Raw genomic sequence first — 25,744 nt, forward strand, 5'->3', positions numbered from 1 at the left:
GCTCGCGAAATCGCCGAGTGCGCAATCTCGGCATGGAAATTCGCGAAAACACCGGTAGGTCCGGCGAAGGTGCCGTGCTCGTGATTCACGAGCTGCCGTTAACGGCCTGCGTAACAAATTTATGATGTCGTAACGGCACCGCTCGAATGCGGATATCTACACGGTGTCCTGTAAAAGGCATGCATCAGCATTAAAACTATTTGCGCCCTGAACAAAATATCGCAAAACATGAGAAATAAAATTCGCAGTCTATGAAGGAAAGGATCAATGTGTTTCTCGAATCGTAGAATTCATTAGCTGAGGAGTCTATCACGATTTACCACGAAATATCAATTTTCTGTCGTAACTTTGTTCTTCTCGCGTAAACAAAATTCGCGAAAGAAAATCTGTGTGTAGTGTTTTTGACGAATGGTGTGTCATTCGTAATTTGTTCATAAAATTGCACAATATATCATATATGTATATTGAACTGTAATATTTAATATTAAAGATCTGTAAAAAAAGAAAAGTTTAAAAGAGGTTTGATATATAATGTATATTATATTTAAAAAAATACTGTTATATGTATTTTTTTTAAATACAGATTTTGAGTTACTATACGTGCCTTTTGGAACACTCTGTACGGAATAGTTCGCGTCAATATAGTGTTAGATACCAGGTGTAGTATCGTTTCAATGTGTCTATAACTTCTAACATCCGATTAAGCCGCTAACGTGTGAACGAGCGCAGTTTGCATGATTAAGCTGAACGTTATATATCGCATAAAAGCGAAAACAGATGATCATCAATGAACAATAGAGATTTTGTCATCTTCAAATCAGTTCAGATTCAATTATGCTTAACTAATATACTATTTCAACGAATTAACAAATTTCGTGCCTTGCTTTATTATATTTTTAAATTTAAACGAACAAAAGACTGCTCAAATATCTAATGAATTTGAATGTTGAAATATAAAAGTTTGAGTTTAAAAAGATTCAAACCCTTCAAGAAAAGAACAAAGCAAGCTTATTGTGATATATGAAACAATTAGCGAGAGTTGGAAAGTAAAGTTTCAAACGTATCTTTTGTAAAGTCGAAAAGTAGAGCAAAGCACATTTTTCACACTTGTTGTTCTTTTTTCAAAAAACAATCAAGAAACTATGGAAGAATGTCGAGTTTAGTCACAAGCCATTTTACAGATGAGACATCTTACACACGATCATCAAAAAGATCAAGAGATAAAAAGTAAAAATACTTCACTTTATAAATAAAAGCGTGCTGTGGCTAAAATATGAAACATCATAATATTTTTTTATATCCCTTGCAATCGATAAATACAATTGCCGTTATCAGCTGTATCGTTATCGGCAGATTTATCTTTCCGCAGCAGTTATCTATTGATAACTATTTTCCGAGGACATTTCTTGTTATCCGTGACGGAATAGAAGTTTCCAATAACGAGATGGACTTTTAATTGCACAAGTCACGGGTTTCGATTCTTTTGATTGTACCTTGTTACTGCCGGATTGACTGCTGCAGTTTGCGGAATGACATAGGGGACGGTATCGACAATGCCGAATCGCATCAACAGGAAGTCAGATGCAACCCCCGTAAATCACGTCCCGGCATACGCAACACGTCTGGGTGCATCATTTAGCCTTCAGCGTCGAGAACTACAATACGTATGACGTGCATATTTATGCGCGTGCGTATCGCAATTCGCTATACGCGTTTCATCTCGTAGTCGGACTGACTCGTCGCCCGTGTCATGCGTACCTTTGAACGCGTGAGTGGCATTCACAATATTATATTTTCGAGAATGCTCAAAATTCTGCAAAAATGGAACATGGTCTGATGAATAATGCTGCAGCAAGCAACCGGACGCACGGTGCTTTGACACAATTTTTGGGAAGGAATTTCTGTAATTATGTTGCTTACTAAAAATCGCTTCGTTTATAAAGGCGCAATCTATTCTGAAATGCGCACAGTCAACGTTATCTCGCGTTGGTATTACTTTTATCTCAGAAAGCAAAAGTGCACGTCCGCGGAGGAACATTAATCGACGTGAGACGTCTCGTTACACATGGAAATTGTCTCCGCGTGCTATTTTCCGTGCGGATTGGAAGCGGCCAATTATTTAAGTATAAATTAAGGATCGGCGAACGTCGAACTTGCACAGCTATAAATTGGAAAGTACCTGTAGCCTGATCTAATTCCGCTTACACACAAAGCAGACAGACACACACACACACACACTCCATTAAACGTTTCACGAAGCAGTCGCTTCGATCGGCTGCAGTCGGTCTGTACGAAAACAACGCTAGTGACTCTCAAGGAAACGTTTAACTGTTTCAACTTGCTGGATCAAACGGACCATGCGATTCTATCGAATGCTCGCATTGCACAAAGGCGAGGTAACGTAACTCGTCGAAACTCGCCGACCAACTTTTTAATTGCGTTGCATCCGCGCAGCTAAGTCTCTGTCAATTTATCGCGCCGTTTGTCCTCGCCGAAAAAAAGTCACCAAGAGCAATGATCACGAGCAGCGGGAGTTTTGTTAACAACAGAATGACCGTCGTATACGAAGAATTTCCTTCGAACGTGCCGGTAATCCGCCGCGAAGTATCGGCCGTTTGAACGGATCCTTGCTGAAGAATGTGACTAATATGAACGAGTAATTCCATTAATTCGTAGATTACTGTAATACATCTTCATGCGCTCTCTAATCTAAATCGGTTAAGAAATCACAAGGATAAAAGATTAGAGATTTAAGGTATTATTATTTAAAATATTGTTAATTATAACATATTAATGTAGATGTTTTTATTAAAATAATAATATATTATTAATTGTCGAGCGGATTACAATGAATACAATTTACGGAGTCTGATACAGATTCAGGATAAACGCGTTTTCTCGCCGCAGATTCGCACTCGCACTCGTCTTTCGTCTGTCACACGTAACTTTCGACTGTCTTTTCTCTCGAAAACAATATTAAGTCGATCGTTCATTTGTTCTTGTTACATCTATCACCTGTATTGTAACAAAAATACATCTATCTACATTAGATTCAAAATATAATATAATAAATTGTTTTTATCTTTTATGCATAGATATAATAAAGCTACATTTTAAAAGTTTGAATAAAAGTTTATATCGTATATATTTTATTAGCTCAAAAGACGATTTTATAAACGCGGAATATAATATATTACCTGAATAGTGAATAAAAATGATAGATAAAAAATAGTGGACAAGGATGGCAAATATTCCAATCAAACTTGATCGGTATGGCACATTCTATTTCTATTTTATAAGTATTGTTGAAAACAAATAGCTAAAAATTCAATCAAACTCTTCAAATCTTATTAATCAAAAAATACAGGAAAATGAAAGACAAATTGAACATTTTTCGATTCAAAATGTGATGTGAATGCTTTCTGAGAATATATTAAACAACTGAGTAAAATGAAAGATCACTGCACATGAATTCTATTTTGATGAAACTCGCCATGCATAATTTTTTCTTAAGTTTCGAAAGAGTGACAGTTTTTCATGTACCAGGTTGTGCAAAAGGCACGTTTATACAGGTGTGCTATATATGTATGTTCTTTTAAAATTAATGTACCATTTGACCTCAATTTTTTCGCTGTTATCCGACGAAAAAATATGGCTGCGGAACATGGAGCGAAGGAAAAACGGTTTTAATGAAACTTTCAAGCTGCGTAGAAAGAGATGTTGATCGAAGAACGAGAAATTTAATTAAGGTTTCCGTACGACTTAAAGAACTACTGTTTGCGTACTGGTCGCGTTCGAATGTTCTCGTTACGCGATGCACCAAACGTAATACGTAATCAACTTTTTCATTTGTTGGCATAAGCCAGCTTTTCAAACGCTGCAGTCTCCCTATTACCTCTCTTTTCTTAGACACCAGTGTGTCTTATAATTAGTGAAACATGCATCGAGTTTGTCCCTCTTCTTTTGATGTATTTAAAAATAATCAAGAATTTAATCAGATATTTATCAACGCTGCAGTCTCCCTATTATCTCTCTTTTCTTGGACAGCAGTGTGTCTTATAATTAGTGAAACATGCAGTCGAGTTTGTCTCTCTTCTTTTGATGCATTTAAAAATAATCAAGATAATATAATCAGATATTTATAACATATAAAACAATTTTCCCTGTAAAAGAAGATTTCTCGCACGATTATGCATCTCACAATATACATATAATTCTTGTTGGTTTCCCCATTTGAAATGCAATTTATAAAGCTACGCACATGTTACGTCTGCTGCGATCTACGAGCGTTGAAATTACCAGTGCGCGATAAAATCGCTCAAAGTTCATCGCGTTTCATCGTAGTCCACCGACGAAATCGAGTGCCTGAAATTTTCCAGCATCTGGAACCTCGAGCAACTGCGATTCATCGTTGCACTTTTCTCGGTGATCGATTCTCCGGTGCCGCACCTGCTTGGCCGTAAGCACTGTACCGTATGCACATCTGAAAAATGTAGTTTTCCTAATTACATCTTGATGCAAATGTTAGGCAAATACAAGCACAAGCAATAAGGACAAAATTAAGCAAGCGCCCTCATGGAAAAGCACTAACAAGTATTATAAAATAAAATCTTCGTACTCGTGACGGAATAGAGCGAAATGTACATGAAATAAGCGGCAGGTATCGCAGAATGAACGAAAATAGAATTTCACTCTATTTCCTTTTTACGTTTCTCTTTATACTTTCATTTGTACTCTTTCAAGAGTGCATTCGCGCTCTCTTAAGAGTAGAAATTCATAAGGACGTAAATGTCATTCGTTAATTTTTCTTTTCCGAATCCGTTTATGAGGTTTCTCCAAGTCTTGTCCTTTGCCTCTATTTCCATCGAGATAAATTAATGCGAAACTTCTTACCTTTTATCCACTATCGTCGAGGTTTGGCCGCGGAGCGAGGCGAGCGCGATAGCTCTCAAATCGTCGCGCGAATAACTCTGGGGTTGCCAACTCGCGCGCGGCATTATCCGCAAACCGCAACGCCCGCCCTCAGGACCTTTCGCCACCCCTATTTTCCCTGATCCACTCCTGATTCCAAACACCCGCGAGTGAAACATTGTTTCGAACTTCCGTACTTACACGGCGACCGACGGGAGCCGAGAGGGCTCGTCTGTACATTGACGTCGCGCATAGTGTCGTATATCCGACACCGCGCACAAAGGGGGATGCGGCGCGCGAGGGTTGTACCGTTGAAAGTACGCGGAGAATGCGGGGGTTTGGGCAGGGAAGATGGAACGGGGTTGTCACCGACCATGTAAAAACAAAGACCCGCTATTTTTCCTGCTGTGTAAAAGTGTCAATGCCGCCGGGGCTCTTGCGGCCCGTCTTCTCTTCGGTGCGTCGAACTGACGTACGTACACGCGCGAGCGTATTTCGAGGGTGTTTCAAGAGTATGCAAAAATAAAAAGTAACGAATAGGAGATTACGCTCGACTCGATGTATTCAATTAAAAGAGTATGTCATTTTCAGGCGCGATGTGCAAGTCGGAAAACACTTTTATCCGTGTGTCGCAAAGTTACATCTATCGAAATTGCTATCCTGGCTCTCCCTCGTTTTTCTGGGCTCCTCCGTTATGGCGGATATCTCGGGTTTTCGTATTTACTTTGAAGCGATGGACGATGTTGGTCACACCAGCGTTAGAATCCATCGATCGGCTTTCCGAAACGTGCTTTCCTAGCGACTGTCAATTCTGCCGTTGAGTAAATCATCGTTAAAATGGGGAGATACGGAGCGAGAGCAAGAGACGGGGATGCATTTAGAGAAAATGAACGTGTGTGAAAGAAAGGCAGAGAAACGGGGAGAAAAAGAAGAACGATGTTCGGAGCGAAGACACGCAGCAATCCCGATACTAAAATTCCATTAAAGTCCAGATCGACGGTATCCTGGCGCCCGTAATAATATATTTCCTTCAACGTTGAAAAACGGCATCGCACCCGTCCGTATATATCTCTTTTCGCGCACGAACGTTGTGTGTTTGCGCGCGGATACCCGGCTATTTGCACACGTCGCGTGCGCGCACGGAAAAATGCGTCCGCCAAACGCACCGTGTAAGGTAAAGCAGTTTCGGCGATGCGAATCGTTCGATGGTGCGATTCTCCTTCATTTTTCCTGAACATCGCGGACCGAAAGCGGCGGCAATAGTAAAATTTATCAACGCACACGCTGCTAAGCTGCGTGAAATTCTGACGCTCGTTTGCCTCGCGATATGCTCGCGATGCATCCACTTGTGTGCTTGAGGGAGGAAAAAGAAAAAAAAATAGAAAAGACACCGGGGATGAAGTTCGATATAGAGGGTTGAATCCACGGCTGTTTGTTCTTCGTCTGTCGTCCTTGGAGTCGTAAACAAAAATTATAGTTAGAGAGAGAATCAGATCATGTCGTTGCGAGGGAACTTCCGGATGGCTGCACGCATTTTATCGCAGCAGACGACAAATTATTATTATTAACGACGTCGTTAATCCGCAGCGTTTAATCGCGCGCGCACGGATATTTTTCTGGCATCACTTGCAATTTAGACGCGAACGCGATCATAATGCCGGAAGGGAAGAGGGCACTCGAATGTGTTTCGCTGCTCATAAATTTGAGCCGCATCCGGTATGCGGCGCAGGGTGAAATATTCGTCGCGTATAGCGCGGAGTACCGCGGGAAAAATCGCAACGTAAGAGGCTTCCGGCTCTTCCCGGAGTGGCGACGAAAAGAAAATGTCGGAGGGATGCATTATCGCGGCGCGGTGACGTTCCATCATTCGCCGCGTTATCCTATACACGCCATCGATGTTGCCCCTTTTTATTCTCCACTAACAACTATATTTTCCGTGCGTTTAACTTGAACGAAAATTTCTCTCACGATTGAGAATGTGAGATATACTCAAGAGCACTTTCGATCACTCGATTTCTCCGTTGAACGCTTTAACTTTATTTATAATACTTATATTATATTTATATTTATAATATTATATTTTATATTTATATTATATTTCTAATATTATTTATTGGGCGTTCCTATTTTGTATATATGTATAAATAATATTTTGTACATCTGCCTATTGTTCAGACTACACACGGATCTTATTCGTTTATTCATTTACACAACAATATATACGATATTATTTTTTCGCGTATTTTGCGAGAGCGAGCTATCTAGACACATGCAAATGCAGCGCATACAGCTGCGAGAGGGAAAGAGAAAGAGAAAGAAAAAGGAAGACAGAACGAGAGCTACCTTTGCTCGCGGCTCTTCTTTCGTTGCGTTCCGCGCCGCATCTCGCGGAGGATGCGCGAGAAGAAGAGTGCGTTCCGCAGTGCACTTTTCCGAGCGATCGGGCGCCGACAAAACCTTGGGCCTTCGCCCTCCGGCACCCTCCTTTTATCCTCGGCTGCTTCTCGGTCGTCCCGCCGCCCGAGAAACCCTCTTTTGCCCGTTGGGGTGGTGGGGAAAAACGTGGGATGGTCGTGCGCGTACGTGACGGTGCATTTACATAAAGCTGCTGCAAATTGTCAATGCGGTCGGTTCTGAAAATAAAATATGCACTGCCATTCCCGGCAACAGCAGGTGCCGGTCGGAGCTGGAGAAAGGATCGGCGATAAAGGGGTGCTGAAGAGACCAAAAGGAAATGCCGACGACAACGACGACGCTGGTAGCGTTGATGGTGGTGGTGGTGGTGGTGGTGGCGATGATTACGTGGGCGAGCACGTGGGTGCATGTAGTGCCGCGCGTAAAGGGTGCGAGATCGGGCCAGAGGGTCGTGATTTAAGAGGCCGTGCAGACGAATAAATTTCGCCAACGTGTGTTCCCGGCCAAGGTGTGAGGCTAGCGTGCGAAAAAAGGCGCGCATGCGAGCGTACGTGCTGGCATACGTGACCGTGTATACCGGGTGGCATCAGAATTAGCAAGCTGGTTCGAACGCATCAGCTTTGCAGAACGCTGAAAAGCCGCTGAAAACCGCTCGTTGAAAAAAAAACTCGAACGATCGAGAGAATAGCCGCGGATCTCACTGAACGTTTGCTTTTGCCTTTACGTAACGCGAATCAGAATTTAAATTAACACTCCGCTTTCGTTCTTTGCGTCATCGCAAAGTTTACTGACTCACCCGCTCAAGAAAACAGTTACTGTTACGTCCGTGCTCTCCTTCAAGATTTCAGCTTTTAATTTTAATCCGGTTTCATTTCCATTCCATTCATCTATCTATAAATCCTACAGGCGAGGGCAGAAGCAACGTCACGTTCCTAGGAACAACGCAAATTTAATATCGCGCGTGATTCATTAATTATTTAATCAGCATCCGTGCGGCAGCCAAGAATGTGTAATCGCGGCTCTGCCGTATGTTCGCGCGCGCACCCGCATGCGCGTGGAATTGCGCGCGTGCAGATGAGGATGCATTTCCGCTTTTTCTAGCCCCGCTCTCTGTGGTCGGCGCTTCCTCGTTATGCTCTTTTTCGAAGCTTTCTAGCTCCATTCCTCACCGCCGACGCTTCTATATATTTTGCGATCTTTTCCCCTTTTCTGTTTTCTTTTATTTTGTTTACTCTCTCTCGCCGCTGGCGAGACCAACCCCGGCTGCAGTTTACCTCCGGTCAGCGGAGGGCTGCACAGAAGTTACGGAGCTCGCGGGCGTGCAACGGACGACGCGAACACGCGTGGGATTAAGAGGCAGAGACCTGCAAACGATCGCGGGAGATTATGGGATAACGTTATCGTTATATATTTTATTTCTGTAACGGGGAAACGAACGAAGGGAAGGAACGCGCGATGATTTCACGATCTTCTCGTTGCATCGTCGTGTCACAGCGAATCATTGACGTTACACGAAAACAGATATAAATTCTGTATTAATGCAAATTTAAATTGTATGTTTCAATATTGTTATGTATTGTGTTAAATGTTTTCTCTTGTCTCATTGCGCACTCGTCGCGATCTTTGCGAGGCACATCGATGCAATAATCGCACTTTGATCTATAATTAAGCGCGCATTAATACGGATTAACTTGCCTTGTTCTCGTTATCGATGCTTCGACTAAGATGCTTATGCAACTAAGATGCTTGTAAAGCAACCAAGGTGCTTTAGGCATAGCGAATTTACTACGCAGAGGAGAGGGGGTGGTTTTGCGGCTTGTCTGCCTAGTTCTCCGTTACAAGTTTCACATACGCGTGCGCTTGAGGGCATGCAATAAATATCGTGCTAAAAGACAAACGCTGTAATAGCAGTTAATTAATTATGTCGATATTGTGTGATTAAATACCTATCTGGAATTAGCATTGCACCTTACTGCGTTAAGTTAATTAATCATATTACTATAATTGTCTCCTTAGACTTTAATATTACGCACTCGTTTTTTCTTAAAAATCACACAGTTATGTTGGGGGGATTTAATCCTAAAATATTTAATCTTAAAATTGCTTCGTTACGCGTTTATAATTAAATATGTATTTAATTATAATTAAATAATAATATTTTAATTAAGTTTATAATTAAATATTTATTTAATTATAAACATTGCATTTCTGCGTATATGATGCAAAATTTAATAAACATTTTGCGCTCATGCGATATAATAAAGTTTATCCTCTCGTATAATTTTATGAAATTAAAGATTATGTATTTGATGTCTTAGATAACCTGAATATAATTTTATATTTTATCGTGAATCCCTCTTCGTAAAGCGTCGTTGTATTATTCAACACATCAAGCGATCCACTTAATTTCCTGGTACCTTTTTGAGGCGCTCATCCACTTGTATATACGTGCTCATACATAAAATTCACGTGCACGCTTCGAATAACTTCAAAAGCATTCTGAGATGATTTCAAAGTCCTGTATAAACAGAAAATCATGTTGGTGTTTATAAAGTTATCAATATTGACTTGATTTTCCAGATATTTGTACATATGTTATGCAATTTATGTGTTTATTTAATAACTGTATTTTCGTAGATATTTATAACATATCTAAAGAAGATTTAATAATTAATATTAAATGCATTAATTATCAATAAAATTTTTATATTAAATTTGTTAATTAATATTATTATTGCATATGTATATATTACGATGCTTCGTTTGCTTAAGTTGCTTCGTACTTGCTTTGAATCAAACTTCAATCTGATCGTACATGCGAGCAAATCATACTATCAAGGAAACCTAATCAATTTGCAAGATTCCAAGATGTGAGCTTAACATTTTTGCCGCAAACTATTACAGTGAGATGAGAGTGTCGTAATGTAGAAAATGAATTTAGAGGTATTGGTTGAGGTGTTCTATGCAAGACTCACTTTTTATTTATATGGTTGTTTATATAGTGTATTATACAATCAAAGACGGAAATGGCATGGCAAATGAATGTTCTTTGCTGAAGCAACACAATGAGGGTCCCAAGACAATTAATGGACGAAAGGAAGAGAAAGAAAGAGAACTATGTATATTATAACGAATTTTTATTTGAAAATGTTTTCTAATACGTTTTCTAATTAATAATAGTAATACATTTGAAAGCAAAAATTTTTAATTTCAAAATCATTGTTACTCACTCGGAGAAAAATTAGAAATCTGCGAAATACAGTATATCGAATTACACAAAGCAAATCTAGAGATGGATCATTAGAAATGTTAGAAATGAAAAGTAGAATGTTGTGGTACACGCTTATCCTTTTACCTTCGTCTAAGCTGCCGTACCTGTATTTATCTAAATGCTTTACGCTCGCCTCGGGGTTTGTTCGGAAGCAACCCGGTTGGTTTCGTCCACTTTACCTCTACTGCTATCTCCACGCGATACGCCACATATATCCTTTCAATCCTACCTATCCCCTCGGCAGGGGCGCGGCCGCGTGGGGTTCCTGCACGTAAAATCCGCCGCGGCACGAGTGCGCGCACGATGCACGCGTATACGAGTACCGGCGCGCGCGCGTAACACCGCGTAGTGTTGGCGTAGCGTTGCCATACAGAGCTGACGATGCGTTTAATTAAACCGGCTGTCGCCCGTCTCTTGGCATTGTTTCCGCGAGCGTGAAAAGTTCCCCGGCCCTCATCCCTCTCGTTGTCCCCCGTCCGCTTGCGACCGGTCCTCGGTCGCTGCCTCCCGTTTGTGAAGCTCAAACTCTCGTTGCGACGCGTGCACTCGCCGTAAAACAATGCCCCGTTATTTGTTGCTCATTTGATGGACAACAGCAACATATCAGTCATTCGCTACGCGCTTACTATACCGGCGTGGCCGCCCCCCGCGCATTCGCCAACTCCGTGGGGCGAAATACGCCGCGAACCACCCCTCGTAGTCGCCAATTCGTCTTGGACGTGGCGATTCGAGACGCGTGAATAAAGGTATCAACTGTGTGATAAAATATAGCTGATTTATAGTTGGAGTGATCAGATATTATCAATTTCTACCTTTTATTGACGGCTTTAATTTATATCTGAAATTATTTTGCGGTAATTATACATGTATATATACGGGAGACACAAGAGGCAGTGTGTATAAAAACAATTAGGAAATGAGGAGGAATTATTTGTTTAATTTGTAATAATTTATAAACAGATCTCTCGAGTGTGTGACTAATACAAGTGCAATTATTTTGCATGTATTACGCGAGGATTGTTTTTGCAGGCGTTGTGTTATATTTTCATTTAATAACAAGATATGAGAGTATGTAAAATATATATCGGGGTAGCGTGGAAATAACAGGAGAAATCGTGGTTTTGACTTCTCGATTAGCTGGATATTAAACGGATACTGACCGCATATCCTGCAATATCGCCCACTTGACGTTCATTTAGGACATTAACCCTTTAATAGCTGCCGGATATAATAACATACCGGCTGTGCCAAATTATGCAGCGCGCGTTACGGTAGAGCAATATTCCGTTTAACAAAATATTTGGTTAGTTTACGGGTTATACGCATCAGTGCCAAGACTAATACATCTGACTCGATCGTTTGTATGTATATTTAATGGGGTCAAAAATACCGGCATAGCGAGAAGACCAGTGGAGAATGCATTTGTATCCTCGCATTGGAATCAAAGATTAATGTTGCACGTGTTTCAGTCGACTTTTTAACGCCGCGGAATATTTTGAAAGAAAATGCTTTCGAAAGAGCCAGCTTAATAACGTCACCGCTGGGATATGCGCGAGTCGATTCGTCAGAATCGTCACCGCGCGAACGAGATTAATTAATATTCCGTTTATTGACGCCCCGGGAGTCGTGATCAGGTCACTATACGAAATATCCATCTATGAGTACAATGGGGGTCGGGATACGTTAAGGGGTGCTATCCCGCGACCGAGGCAGAAGTTGGAGCCGCAGATCTGTCCATATTTACGCTTTGGAACTACCCACCGCGCTATTGACCGTGTATTGTACAACGTATTCTGAATGGTTTATATCGCAAATTGCGCGATCGTGTTCATTTTGCCGATCGCGTCGTGAGCCGCTCGTAATAGGTTGAATAGGCGCATTGAGCACGAGGTATGCGCACACACGTACATATTATATATGTATATATATATATATATATATATACAGGGTGTCCCATTTTATATTTGTCAGTAAAATATTTCGATACGACGTCGTTTCAGAGAAAAATGTTTCAGACAAAAGTTATATGGCTTCGAGGGGGCAAGATGATGATATTCTCGATTTAATTGTAGATGGCGCCACTTTCGAGATTTCATCATGGCGGCCATTTTTTAAACGGAAGTCGATTTTTCTCTCTAAGTGAAAGTTGTAGCTGATAATGAGACGAATACAACGGTTTTTTGTTCTTTGAAATTGGACCATTTTTCAGTAGGTTACAGCGTTCCAAAGTATACTGTTTTATAATTTAAGTATACACATAAACCAAATCTTGTATCGAAAAATGTTTCTTACAAAAGTGTTATGACTTCAAGGGGGACATAAGATGCTGCCACTGATTTGACCTTGGGTGCACCTGTCAAGGTTTATGTGAAGGTTAACTTTTTTTTTAATGGATCTCTTTATTTCTCATTATACAGTCTTGTAGCTTACCTCGAGAGCTTTTCAAAACACTATAATAAAGTATTTTTTCGTTAAATATTATTCGAGTTATGAGAACTACAAGTTACAATACTGCCGGCATTTGCATTACCCAAAGTGTACCGTTCTATCAACTATCCTACTTTTAGCGCTACCCAGGAACAACGGCGTGGACGTAGTAGGTTTCTGTTCCCTTCGGGGTGCTTTATTAATGTGAGTCCCCTTGCCTCTTACAATTGGGGTGCTTGTTTAATGTGAGTCCCCTTGCCTCTTACAATTGGGGTGCTTGTTTAATGTGAGTCCCCTTGCCTCTCACAATTGGGGTGCTTGATTTACTATAAATTTTTCGATACAAGATTTAGTTTATGTGTATACTTAAATTATAAAACAGTATACTTTGGAACGCTGTAACTCACTGAATGGTCCAATTTTAAAAAACAAAAAACCGTTGTATTCGTCTCATTATCAGCTACAACTTTCACTTAGAGAGAAAAATCGACTTCCATTTAAAAAAATGGCCGCTATGATGAAATCTCGAAAGTGGCGCCATCTACAATTAAATTGAGAATATCATCATCTTGCCCCCTCGAAGCCATATAACTTTTGTCTGAAACATTTTTCTCTGAAACGACGTCGTATCGAAATATTTTACTGACAAATATAAAATGGGACACCCTGTATATATATACACGACGTTCCTAAAACGTTTGGCTAAACTTTGGCGAGGTATATTCTGTGCTGAATCACACACTGCTAACGCACAATTATTAATGTTTGCGAAAAGAACGCGTTCGCGGACCTGTATTTGCGCGACACCACTGCGTCGATGCGATCTATTGAATGCGTCGGTACAATTTCACATTTCAGGAGCCCTCTGTACATGTTCAAGCACACAAACACCTATTGACCCAGTGGAGAAACGGGCACACATGGAACAGACCTAAGGAGGTCAAATTACGGCGACATACACATCACGTGTATGTCGATGGCGGTGGGCGAATATGGCGAATTTGCCGTGGCGCCCCGTTGTTTCCCGTTGTTCCCCGTTTGCCGATACCGACCCAATTTCGATGCGCAACCCCGCAGGTCAGGTCAAGTGTGATGCTCTTTTGACGTATTGCACCCCGACTTTCCGCGCGCTGTCCACGCACGTGAATTATGATAGATCCGTATAACTGCCGCGTTTTTTTTCCGGCCTCCGTGATTCGCAGGTATTTCCAGCAATTCCGACCGATCCAATTGCCCTCGACAATTCCTGCCAATCCGCCGCGTCTCGGGCGCGATGGTTTACCCGATGTAGGAGCTATGCGAGTGCATTGTGCGGCAAGAGCGGTTCTATCAGAACCTCAATAATTGTGGTAGAATGGCATCGATAAGACGTAGCATTACCGAGACTCCTGCTCCTCGCTGACGACGCGATATAGATATATACGCAATTTCCGCCATAAATGCGCGCGACTGAGAGAGAACGGGGAGTCAATTGCACCCGCTGATATTGTCCTCGGTTCTACCTTTTGTATCTCACGTCGTATGGATTATTCTCGTTGAACAGCGATTACATCTTACAAGATCCGCGAAACGTATGCGAATTAAGCGATCAAAGCGGTATGCATTATAGAATCATGCAAGTGCGCGAGCAGAATAAATTCTGCCAAGTGAATTGCACTTAAGACAAGTGGGGCAAAGTAGTTAATCGCGCGCGTGTGAATTGTATTCAAAATATACGACAGTGTAAATTAACAGCTCCGCGCGAACGTTAATAATGACTGCGCGTGAGGCAGGCTTAATCAATGAACGTATAAAAATCTCTCTGCTCGACTTTGCAAATAGCGAAGGAGCGTAAGGACGCGAAACGTTGTAAATGGAATGAGCGCTCGAAAGAGATTCCCAGCGCTCTCTTCCCTCTACGGGGCTGGTTGAATGGCTTTTATCGCCGAAGGGACACGATCGCGGAAAGGAGGCCAGAGTTTCATTTAATAATTACGAGCAGTTCAACGTACCGCGCGCCCCCGATACGAGGGATTTAATCTACAATGACGGTCGGTTTAATTGAATTGAGCAATCACGTCGAAGTTATAAAATCACGGCTCGTAATAATCGCGGCGTAGTCGTATCGGAACAAGCATCGCAGGCGGGTTTTATGCCGTATTTGGAACGTGGGATGACTTCTGTTGCTTTTGCGTCACGTGTGAAATATTGACGCGTGGCACAGATCAAAATTTCATTCCGCTCTGCGAAGAATGGAATTACCAGCTTGCGTTTTGGCAGGCGCGTCGGCCGAGTGATTATTGTTATTGTGCGAAATCGAATTGCGCTTAATCGAGATTCTGATTTGCTCGGACGAAGCGGTTAATTCGTGCGATTGTCGCGCAACGGTGGAAATATTGATCCACACGAATAAGAATTCGAGCGAGCGACGCGATCGATCGGCTTATCCTGTGGATTGATTTTACCGCGGATGGTCTTACGTCCGTAATTAAATCCGTTCGATTTAATTGATTCCTTACTTCCTTTCCTTTGGAATTGAAAAGGGACCAGGAGCTGATTCAACACTGATGAAAATTAATGGATGCTAGCTACACGCAAAGCTAACGGGGCTGTTACGTATGTAAACACTATGTCAAATATCGCATTAGAACGCGAACGGATATCACATCGCGTATCCATTTCGCGCTTATCCAACTGTTGCAATTATAGCGATCGATTGTGCGTCGCTTAATTGTGTCAAAAGTTTTCGGTTAACATGACCGCGTGATTATTTCGAAACTAGAACGGCAGCCACGCGCGCAGCAACAGTTATGCGCTGAACACACGTTAAATTACGACCGCAAACTGCGTTCGCTAACGTTTGTTAAAGTTTCATTCTATTTTCTGTTCGGCCTGGGCATTCACGGAGTTGCACATATGTTTCGGTGATACGCCAGTAATAATTGTTCAAAGAGTTAATAAAATCCCGCGAGGTAGCACGCGATGAAGGGCGCACGCCGAGATTGCGTGCCGCATTATATCGGAATTACAGAGCCACCTCGCTATCGAGCGCATTACGCGTTGCGCTGCAAAAGTTTTGCATTCGAATTTTTGCTGTCGCATCGAGTAACGTATCAATAATCGTTATCCGGCAGATGGGTTTCGTGCCCCCATTGAAACACGGTCACATATTGTTCTGGGATTTATTGCACTTACACCAGCGAATTACATTATTATTGCCCTCGCATATACTTGTTTTTATTATAAACTTCCTCTTGACGCCACATAATTGTTTATCAGAAATTATTCTCTCTGACGAATTATTCGAATTTTTTTGATATGTTTTTTACTTTTTTAGTCGAGAATCGCGCGTCCAATTCAGTGGAAACCAAGATCATGCAAGATTTTGACGGCATTTACAACGGCAAAGTTACGTCATAAACTTTTTCGACAGCGATGCGTTCTTTTTTGCCATCTAAGATCAGACGGGAAGTCTTCAGAGGAAAAGTTCGCAGTCGAAGCATGTGTGCGCGCGCGCGCGCATGTACATGCTGTAAGAACGCGATAGAACTTGGTGAAGAAGTTACGCGGATCCCCGAACTCGTTATTCAATGAAGTAGTCTTTGACGGCGACGATGGAAGTTTATGAAATCGCGCGCACGGTATACTTTGCGCTTTTCGCGACGACGCAGTCGATGGACTGGCTCACGAGCTCACTGCGACGCCTCAAGTTTGCGCTTTTTTAACTTCCCGAGAGCACTCTGCGGATTCAACGGTCCGTGGAGAACAGCGTGGTGCCGCAATTCTCGAGATTGTGTATCGCGTGCTCACGTTCTGTCAAAAACGCATTTGTTTTTTAATGTTTTTAAAAATATAGGTTGTAACATACAGTATATTAAAAATACTAAAAAAACAGGACAAATATATATTATTGTACAACCTAATACGTTCTCGCAGATGTGTCTCATGATTTATATCAATTAAGAACATAGCGGAATGCGGATTAAAGAAGTACTGAGAAATTTCTTTTGCAGACAGATTTCTTTTGCGGATTTACCTGCTGACATGAAATTGGCAGACGCAATTACGCAAAGCCTTTATAATTCGCAAATTATTAGCGGCGTTCATCTGTTCGTTGGCATTCTCGCGCTATAGCACATCTTAACAGCCATTTGAAAGCCGTCGTATCTCGCACCAGCCGCACGGAGAAATGCGACACCCCTCTGCTCGCAACTTCGCAGAGGAGCGGCTGCGAGTCGGAAATTATCGAAATATCAAATGGAACCTGGCGCAAACTGCGAACTCTTCCGAACAAAGAAAGGCTTCCAGGCTTTTGTCGCTTCGCGTCTGCCAGCTTCGAGCTATGAAAGCCTCTCGCAGCGAAGGCGACGTAATCCATTGAAAATGGAAAATTGAATTATCGACTTTTCACCCCGATCTCCAAGCCGAGCGCGGACTGTTTTATTTTAATAAATAATTCATGCGTGACACATGACGGTTAATCGTGCGCTTTAATCATTTCCGTGTAACATTCATCAAATAAAATGAAAAAAAGAGAGGAAGATGATTTGCGCTCGATGTGGTCGCGAAAATTTCCGGATTGTACAAATACGTTCGAATTTCTACGCGCAAATATTTACCTCTCCCGGGCAGAAGGTTTCGCCGTCGACGTTGGGCACTGGCGTTAGGATCGTCGCGAATTTTCAGTAAAAACATAAGGGGTAATTTGATGAAAATTTCGCGCGCGCTTGCCACCCTCCGTTCTCGTATTTTATGCATCGATCGGCTCGAGCCGAGTGCGTCAGCGTTTGTTTGTTTGCCGAACGCGCGTTCGCGCGAGCGCACAAAGGCGACGGCGGGAGTTTGGGGTGGCCTTTGTGCGCGGCGCATTTGCGTTTCCTTCACGGAAATCGGTAGCGTATGCTCGCCGTGTTTCCGTAATTCCGCGCGCGCGCGTGTTCGTCGACCGAATCGCGAACAAAATCGCGGTAACGGAAGCCCCGTTCCTCTCGAAGCCCGCTTCCCTCGCGTTCGATCATGCTCCCGAGTCCGCAATCGAGCGTGCTTTCTGTCTATCGCGGGTTCCCGGGCTTGTTCCTGACTACCGTTGACAGTGTCGTACGCGGGTAAGGTTATTACGGTTAAGGGCTTTAATCCAGTAGCAAGACTAAGAGCTTTAACCCCTTGACGGGTCGGAAGCCACCCGCCACCGTGCTCGAGCTTGAAGTGCCGCGCGAGGTACCGACCTGTGTTTTGGCCCTCCCATTTTCTCCGGATAATGCGCTCCCCGTACCCGACTGCCGTCGACATGTATGCTTTAACTAGCTAAGTAGCGGCGCATTCTTTACCGAGCCAAATTGTACAATTGTCCCCGGAAAAGCCGCGTGCTTCGCGCACAGAGAGAAGCCGGCCAGATTATTCCGCAATTCGTATTTAACGCCCAGTATGCGCGCGCGGGCGTGCGCGCTCGGTGGATTTCCGGTCAACGTATCGCGGACCGGTATCTTCCGGCCCTCAACGCCGCAGCGGTGTTTTTGTATTCAAATTTAGTCACTTGGAATATAAAAAGAAATCGCGTTGGCTACACGGGCGTGTTATGCGTTTCGGCATTTTTTATGCAAATTGAAACGTATGAACGAGATGAACGAGCGAAATGGCAACCTCGGTGGAACACCCAGTTTCCCCGGCTTAAGAGGGAGCAAGAGGGGCGCGCGGGTAATTTGCGAATTAACAAGCGCGTCGTCAGCCCCAGCGTCCGCTGTAGCTTTTAATAAAAATCAGCAGCACACTTTTGCGTCAACGCCGGAACAACGAACGTCGATCTCTCTCTCTCTCTCTCTCGCTCTCTCTTCCTGTTTTTAATTGCTCGCCTCTGGGATCAGCCGCTGGCTGCTGACCTCGTTTTTTTAAATTTATTTTTCGTCCTTTACCCTTTTCCCTCTTTCCCTCTCGTGCCCCTCTCTTCTCTTTCTGTCCACAGAATCTCTGAATTTGACAGGGGCAGTGTGTCATCGTCGGACAGTTTACACGGCACCGCCGAATGGACGGACATATACGGGCATATACACCCCATGTAATATAACGGATTACGATGCGTTACGCGATGCGATACGCGATACCGATGGTCGCGCCGGGCTGACCGAACGAAATTACATGCCTTCCAGAACGAACTTTACGGCCCATCACCGCGGCACGTGCGTCCAGTATTTATTTTATATGCAATGTACGCGCACGCGCTCAAACACAGCCCGATTTTACGATTTGGCAGTGCCAAAAAATTTGTCCTTTATCAAGCCCACGCCCACGCGCGCGCACTGCCAAGTGACCTCCCTTGATTTTAAGTTTTCCGTTATCGCAACTGCGTTTCAATCATGATTCGTTTGGCTTGCGAGGAACGCGGTGGATTCGTTGTCGAAGCGGCTTTATGCGATGATCATCTGCAAATATCAGATTAGGATCAGTTTAAATTTACATTTGGGGGTGTCACATAGTTGGTACTAAAGTTGTAGAATAAATAGAGCGATATGTAGGTAAGATATAATTTTTCTAACTCCGAAATTGTAGTTTCCAATATTTGCTTGCAAGATGAGAAAAGAATTTGAAATATCGATTTATTCCACAGAAATGTTACAAAAATGTTCGATAAATAAGTAAATGAATAAAATTTATATTCGACTTTACTCTGCATTATTTTCTATTTCACATTGCGAAAATAAGCAAGTCAAGCCTTCGTATTGCAGAATTAATTATTTTCGCTGATAAAAATCTACATATATCGTGGTCCATATCACATCCGATACTGATCCCAAGATGCTCCCAAGTGCTCGGAAAATGTTCTAAAAGTAGCAGGTGCTGAATATTACAAAACTATATTACACTCGTATTACTAACGGCCTGAAGTTGTTGCTCTCTCCGAAAGAAAGAGAAAGAAAATGTAACTTATTAAATTAGCTGTTTGACTTTATTGCATATAATTTTTGTATAATTACGTAATTGTCACGCGATTTATTCGTCGGCAATTTCATCCATGATCGAAAAGCTTCGCGTGTGAAACCGAGAATCTGAACACTTGGTGGACATTCATGATAACGCCCTAATTGCACTCGCTTCGAGTATACTGGCCAAGAATACGTGAGCGCGCGAGCTCGATACAAATGTTAGAACTAATAACCAACTTCTGCTGCCGCAGAATATGTATCTGCCAGAGTATATAGTCTTCCGAAACTATCCATGACAGTCGGCCGAAACCACACTGACGGTCTGGAATTTTGGAGCTATCTAGGTTCGTTGCTCGGTCGTTGTAGTTGCAGTTGTGCTACGTTTTCGGCACATAGCGGGAATTATTAAATATCAACGATGATCGAATTCTGATGATGATCGGGCATCAAATTAAGTTTCCATTTCGCAAAAATAAGTACGTATTGCTACGCCAAATGTCATTGTCACTTTCCGAAAACATCCTTATTAGAGTTTCCTGTTTGACTCTATGCAACGCGATTTTACCCAATTTTCGAATTAAAATTTTTATTTCAGAGATTAAGAGTGCTACCTAAACGCTTAATTTAATTCAAGACGTAAGGTCTCAGTTGATAATTTTCACAAAACATTTCGTTTCGTAATTTCTTTTTTCTGCTCTCGCCGGACAGACAAAAGAACTTGGACTAGTAAATGGATATCCCTGAATCTGCCTGGGATCACTCGTAGCGTCCATTTGCTGGCTGCCGTGTACCGGCCGTCATGGGAAATTTATACGCGAATACATGGGCGAGCGATAAGACTCAGGGGCGATGATTTACATTCGCATTCCGTGTTCGATTGTAGTCGTACGATCAAATGGAAATCGAGTCGCGCACGCGACTGTCGCCGATGCTCGTGGTCACAGCGCCAATAACTCGTCGTACGTACGTAGAGCCTGGCTTCGACGCGGGCCTTAGAACCAATAACGAAGGCCGGAAAGCGCGCGCAAACGAGCGAGCGGGCGGGCGACCTCGCAAAACTGTCCGCGGCAGTTGGCTGACCCGAACAGCGGATGTAGTTTTGGGAATCTTCATTTACGGCTCGCGGCAGCAGTTGAGCTCTCTCCCTTCCCCCACCTTCTCTCTCTCCTCTCCTCTTCGCTGCGGATCCTCTTTCTCCCTCGTTCCTGTCCTCTCGCAGCAGAACGTCCTGGAAAGCACGGTGGTAGGTGACGGAGGTGGTTGCGCGCGAGGCGGACGAACCGATGGCGGAGGGGCCGAGGGGGTGCAGGGGATGGTGAACGGCGCGCAGTCGGGGGGATAGGTAGTAGGTAGGTCGGAATCGCGCGCGGCGAGAACCTACAGACGTCAGAGTAAATGCAATTACCCTGCACCCTATGTAGCAAACTAAGTTAAACTTGTGACCGGGGCTTGGCCCAAACTGTTTGCATTATGTATCCGTGGTCCCGGCCTTATGTGCCACATGCTGCACGCCCGTTACAGGCGCATCCTCTTTCTGCCTGCCTTGCCTTGCCTTGCTCTACCTTGCCTTGCCTTGCCTGTTGGCTCACACGTACGCACGTCTACGAAGGTGCCGCCCGTCGTTGTCGTATATCGTTTCACGACTGCAGCTTTACGTCGCATACCGACCTGGTCCTTACTGGTGTGAACGAATCGCGCGCGAACGCATTATCACCGTATGCGCGTAAGTGTGTACGTGCATGCACGTATACGTGCCAAAGAGCGGCAAGTGGCGGAGCACAGAATTCGATCGAGATGTACCGTGCCACGACGAAACTTCAGGAACTCCGCTTCCGAAGCTTGCGCGCGACCGCTATCAACTTTAGTCAACCGGGAGTCGTCTCACTAACACCGGCGCAGTCCCCTGGTCGTCGTTTTCGTCCTCGTCGTTCTCGTCGTCATCGTGCGGACAAGATTTACCACTTAAGCCGAGCTTTCTTCCGTGGGGGAGAAGCCACCGAAAGGGACCGGACATAAAGGGTGCGCGCGGCCGATCGATGGCAAAAGAGAGCCTCGCGGCGTCGCTTTCTCGCATCTTTTTCACGAGCAGAAGTATTAAATCGTGAGAAGAGCACATGGTGCGCCGGGATGAGAAGCCGTAGTTTCGCGACGACTTCCGATCGCCGAGGTGTCGTCAAGTATGATTCCCCTCGTGTCGGGATCGGCGTTTACATGCTCGTCATTGCGTGACGCTCGCGGAAACAGCCGTGATTGCGTTCGCGAAAAGTTCCGCCTGTCTCCGTCTCGAAAAATTTCGTCGCTCCGCGAAGGAAACAATAAACGGTGAAGCAATCGCGGTTCCCTTCATGCAAACGAACTGATAAATTTAGTGCGAGCAATTTACATTTTTACACAATCCTACCCTTAATAACGTGAAATTGGGGAGCGGTCGCGTTAATCTGATTTTCTGATTGGATATAATGTAAATCAAGTACTTCGAAATTGCAATTTCACTCGAAAATTAAAATGATTGTTAAAAAAAAATGATTCGGTACACATCTGCGTGTTTTCATATGAGCGAGGACGGAAGAAATCAATATCCACATGGTATACTATTAGGGGTGTGATTTAGTTTTGAGGGTTTTTTTTGCTCAAAAATGCATGTATTTAAATATGATAATGAATGAATACCTTAATCAAAATATTTTCCTTCGTTTTCTATAACTTTTTCCCATCTTTCTGGCAAGAGATGGATTCCACCACGATAAAATCACTCTTCTTTTCAGTTGATCCATTCGTCGACGAATTTTCGCACTTCTTCCAAATTATCAAAGTGTGTATCCTCTAAAGCGTGTTGCATCGACTGGAACAAATAATAATCGCATGGAGCAATGTCCGGAGAATACGCGGGGTGCGGTAAGACTTGCCATTCGAGCTCTAATAGTGTTTCTTTCACTGATAACGCAACGTCAGGTCGAGGAGCGTTGTCATGAAGAAGAATCACTTTTCGTCGTTTACTCGCAATTGGTGGTCGTTTTTGGTCCAATGCTTGCTTCAACTTGTACAATTCGTGTCGATAACGATCAGCCGTGACAGTCTCATGCGGATTTAACAGCTTATAGTCTACTATCCCACCAAATACAGAGCATTACTTTTCAACCGTGAATATTGCGTCTCGGAGTGGATGTTGATGGTTCGCCTGGATCCACCCATGATTTTCTGCGTTTCGGATTATCAAGATAGATCCACTTTTCATCCCCAGTAACAATCCGAGACAAAAGACTCTTCTTGTTTTGCCTGGCGATCAACGAAATGCAAATGTTCAACCGGTTCGCAATGGCACTTTCCGATAATTGATGTCGAACCCATTTCCCTTCTTTCTGAATTTTTCCCATTTCATGTAAATGTTTGGTAACTGTTGTACGATCAACATTTAATGCTCTGGCAAGTTCTGAAGTGGATCGTGTTGGATTTTCGTGCAATAATGCTTGCAAATCTGCATTTTCAAGCTTTCTTCGTTGTCCCGAGCGTTCTTTGTCCTTCACATCAGTATGACCACTTTTAAAGCGTCTAAACCAGTATTTACACGTCTTAATTGATGGGGCAGAATCACCATAAGTTTCCACAAGAATTCTATAACCGTCAGCGGCAGTTTTGTTTTGATTAAAAAACAAAAGCAACGCATGTCGAAAATGCTAAAGAGCTTTCGGAAGTTGCATTTTTACGATGATATAAACACGACTGTTATTGCATCTATTGCTATAATGTTACTAAATGTCATGGATAATGTCAAGACTGTAAGAAAGAACAGTTATCGGAAACAGCTATTGGAACAAACTGACACTACAGCCATCTGTTGCAAAACCCTCAAAACTAAATCACACTCCTAATAATTAAATACTTGCTACGGATTGTTGATATCCTCGCGCAGAATTCGGTAGCGCGATATTATCATTTTAATTGTCTCTTCTGTTATTGAGTTATCGAGCTGGGATGGAAAGACTGCGTCTGTTAATTTTAATCTCGATAGCAGTGCGGAATTTTGAAAATTAAACACGCGGGGTCCTCTTCCCCGCGGCTCCTCCCTCCGCTCTGATTATGCGAGTGAAAGTAAATTCGCGGCTCTGTTTATCTCGCGAAAATACGGCGCGTATTCACCAACAACGCGCGGAATTTCATTGTTAGTTAATCCAGTCCGCTTTACTCGCTCATGTATCGAACGCACTTTCTAACAAACACTCTAATACGTTAACAAAGCGCCAGGCATAGCGCGCTCACCATAAATTAAGCAATTCCGGCGTGCGCGCACACGCGCGTGGAGAAACTTTGTAATGGAAAATACATGGCAATACGTTCCACAGCAGTGGTGCTTTCAAAGCTTCTGCAAGTTTCAGTTGCATATTTTTCCTGGGAAGAGTTATGGCGATCGCCCGGAACAACGCGTTGCGTTATCGAACGTGCATTAACTCCGTCCGGACTCTCTCCGCATTCGAATCGGAATTTTTCCAACGACATTCTCATGCGGTCCCACAAGTTTCTCGTGTTCGGAACGTTTTGAAACGTTACGTCAGTCTCGTTTCCGTTACATGGGATTGTTCACGAATTCACCTATTAATTTTATATAGAGGCAATGCAACGAGAATGTTACAAAACTTTAATGCGCTTTCAACACAAAAGCTCCATAACATTTTTACGGGCGTACAACTTTTTAATTGAAAGTACCCATTCTGTCGATTCGCTTTAACGAGCCTCTGGCGACCTCGTTTACTTGATCATATTAACGCATACGATGATTGGTAATCCGTCAGTTCCTCTTTTCAAAATTACTCAAATACGAACGTTTTTGAAGAACGATTCGTAACAATAGTGGGATTACTTTTTTTTAAAAATAAACATGAAAGATATCTACAATGCAAATAGAAGTATGAACAAATAGATGACGATTTGAGAATAAAGTACAAAAATAGAAAATGGTAAATAGAATGGATCGATGTTAATACATTTTATATCTTCCATACGTTCTTCCTATAAATTAAATATACAAAAGAAAAATGTTTTATGTAAAGAAAATGGATCGCAAATCAAAACGCAATCATATAGAATCCAAATTGACAATTTCTTAATTGACAATACGAGTATTGACCAAACCCTGTTAAAAGGTATAGAAAACAAATTTTTGCAATCGATATGTCCTGAAATTCTTCGTGCTATCAAATATATTTTTGTGACAATGTTTTTTAAAATTATATTTTTTAATAAAACTTTTGTTGCTTTATCTTGCCTCTTAACAAGTCGATATAATAAAATAAACAATAAATAAAAGATTATATTATATTGCCAAGTTTAATTCTGAAGATATTAACACTAGAACTACCAACGATTTACATATACCTATTTCTACCGGAGGGATTAAAATGACTTGGTTTTGAAAAGAACAGGTTAGTTAAAAAAAATGCGTATTTGTATATATTTTTTGTTGTACTTAGCAAAAATGGAAAATAAGATGAAATAAAAATGACTCGTTATTATAACAAAATGTGAAACAAGTTATTTTGACTCTTGGTAAATCTAGTGTTAAGAGTTGCTTGACAAATTTAACCATTAATTTAGTATGATACTGATTACGTATGCATCGACAAACATTGAAATGTTTTATATATTCAAAAAATATTGTGGGGTTTTGGCTCTTGCGCAGTATAACGCGTTTGATTAAATTTTCCTATGACCAATATAGAAAATAATCCAACAAGGCAGATCTATAGAAATTAAACAGTTTTGCATACGCTACATTAAATATCAAATGTCACTAAGCTTTATACTCTCGGAAAAGAGCTACATTTTTCCG

The 25,744-nt window shown here is 42.5% G+C and overlaps 1 protein-coding gene and 1 long non-coding RNA gene across 5 annotated transcripts in view; both read left to right on the forward strand.

Moving 5' to 3' along the window:
* LOC105284017 (kin of IRRE-like protein 2) overlaps positions 1-25,744 on the forward strand; it is a 238,108-nt gene that overhangs the window by 43,938 nt on the left and 168,426 nt on the right. The window lies entirely within an intron of this gene.
* LOC105284015 lies at positions 13,681-22,420 on the forward strand. Its single transcript, XR_894794.2, has 2 exons — positions 13,681-15,619; positions 16,341-22,420. It is a non-coding gene; the product is annotated as an uncharacterized LOC105284015 (long non-coding RNA).

This window comes from Ooceraea biroi, chromosome 2, assembly GCF_003672135.1.
Source record: "Ooceraea biroi isolate clonal line C1 chromosome 2, Obir_v5.4, whole genome shotgun sequence".
Classification (NCBI taxonomy): Eukaryota; Metazoa; Arthropoda; class Insecta; order Hymenoptera; family Formicidae; genus Ooceraea; species Ooceraea biroi.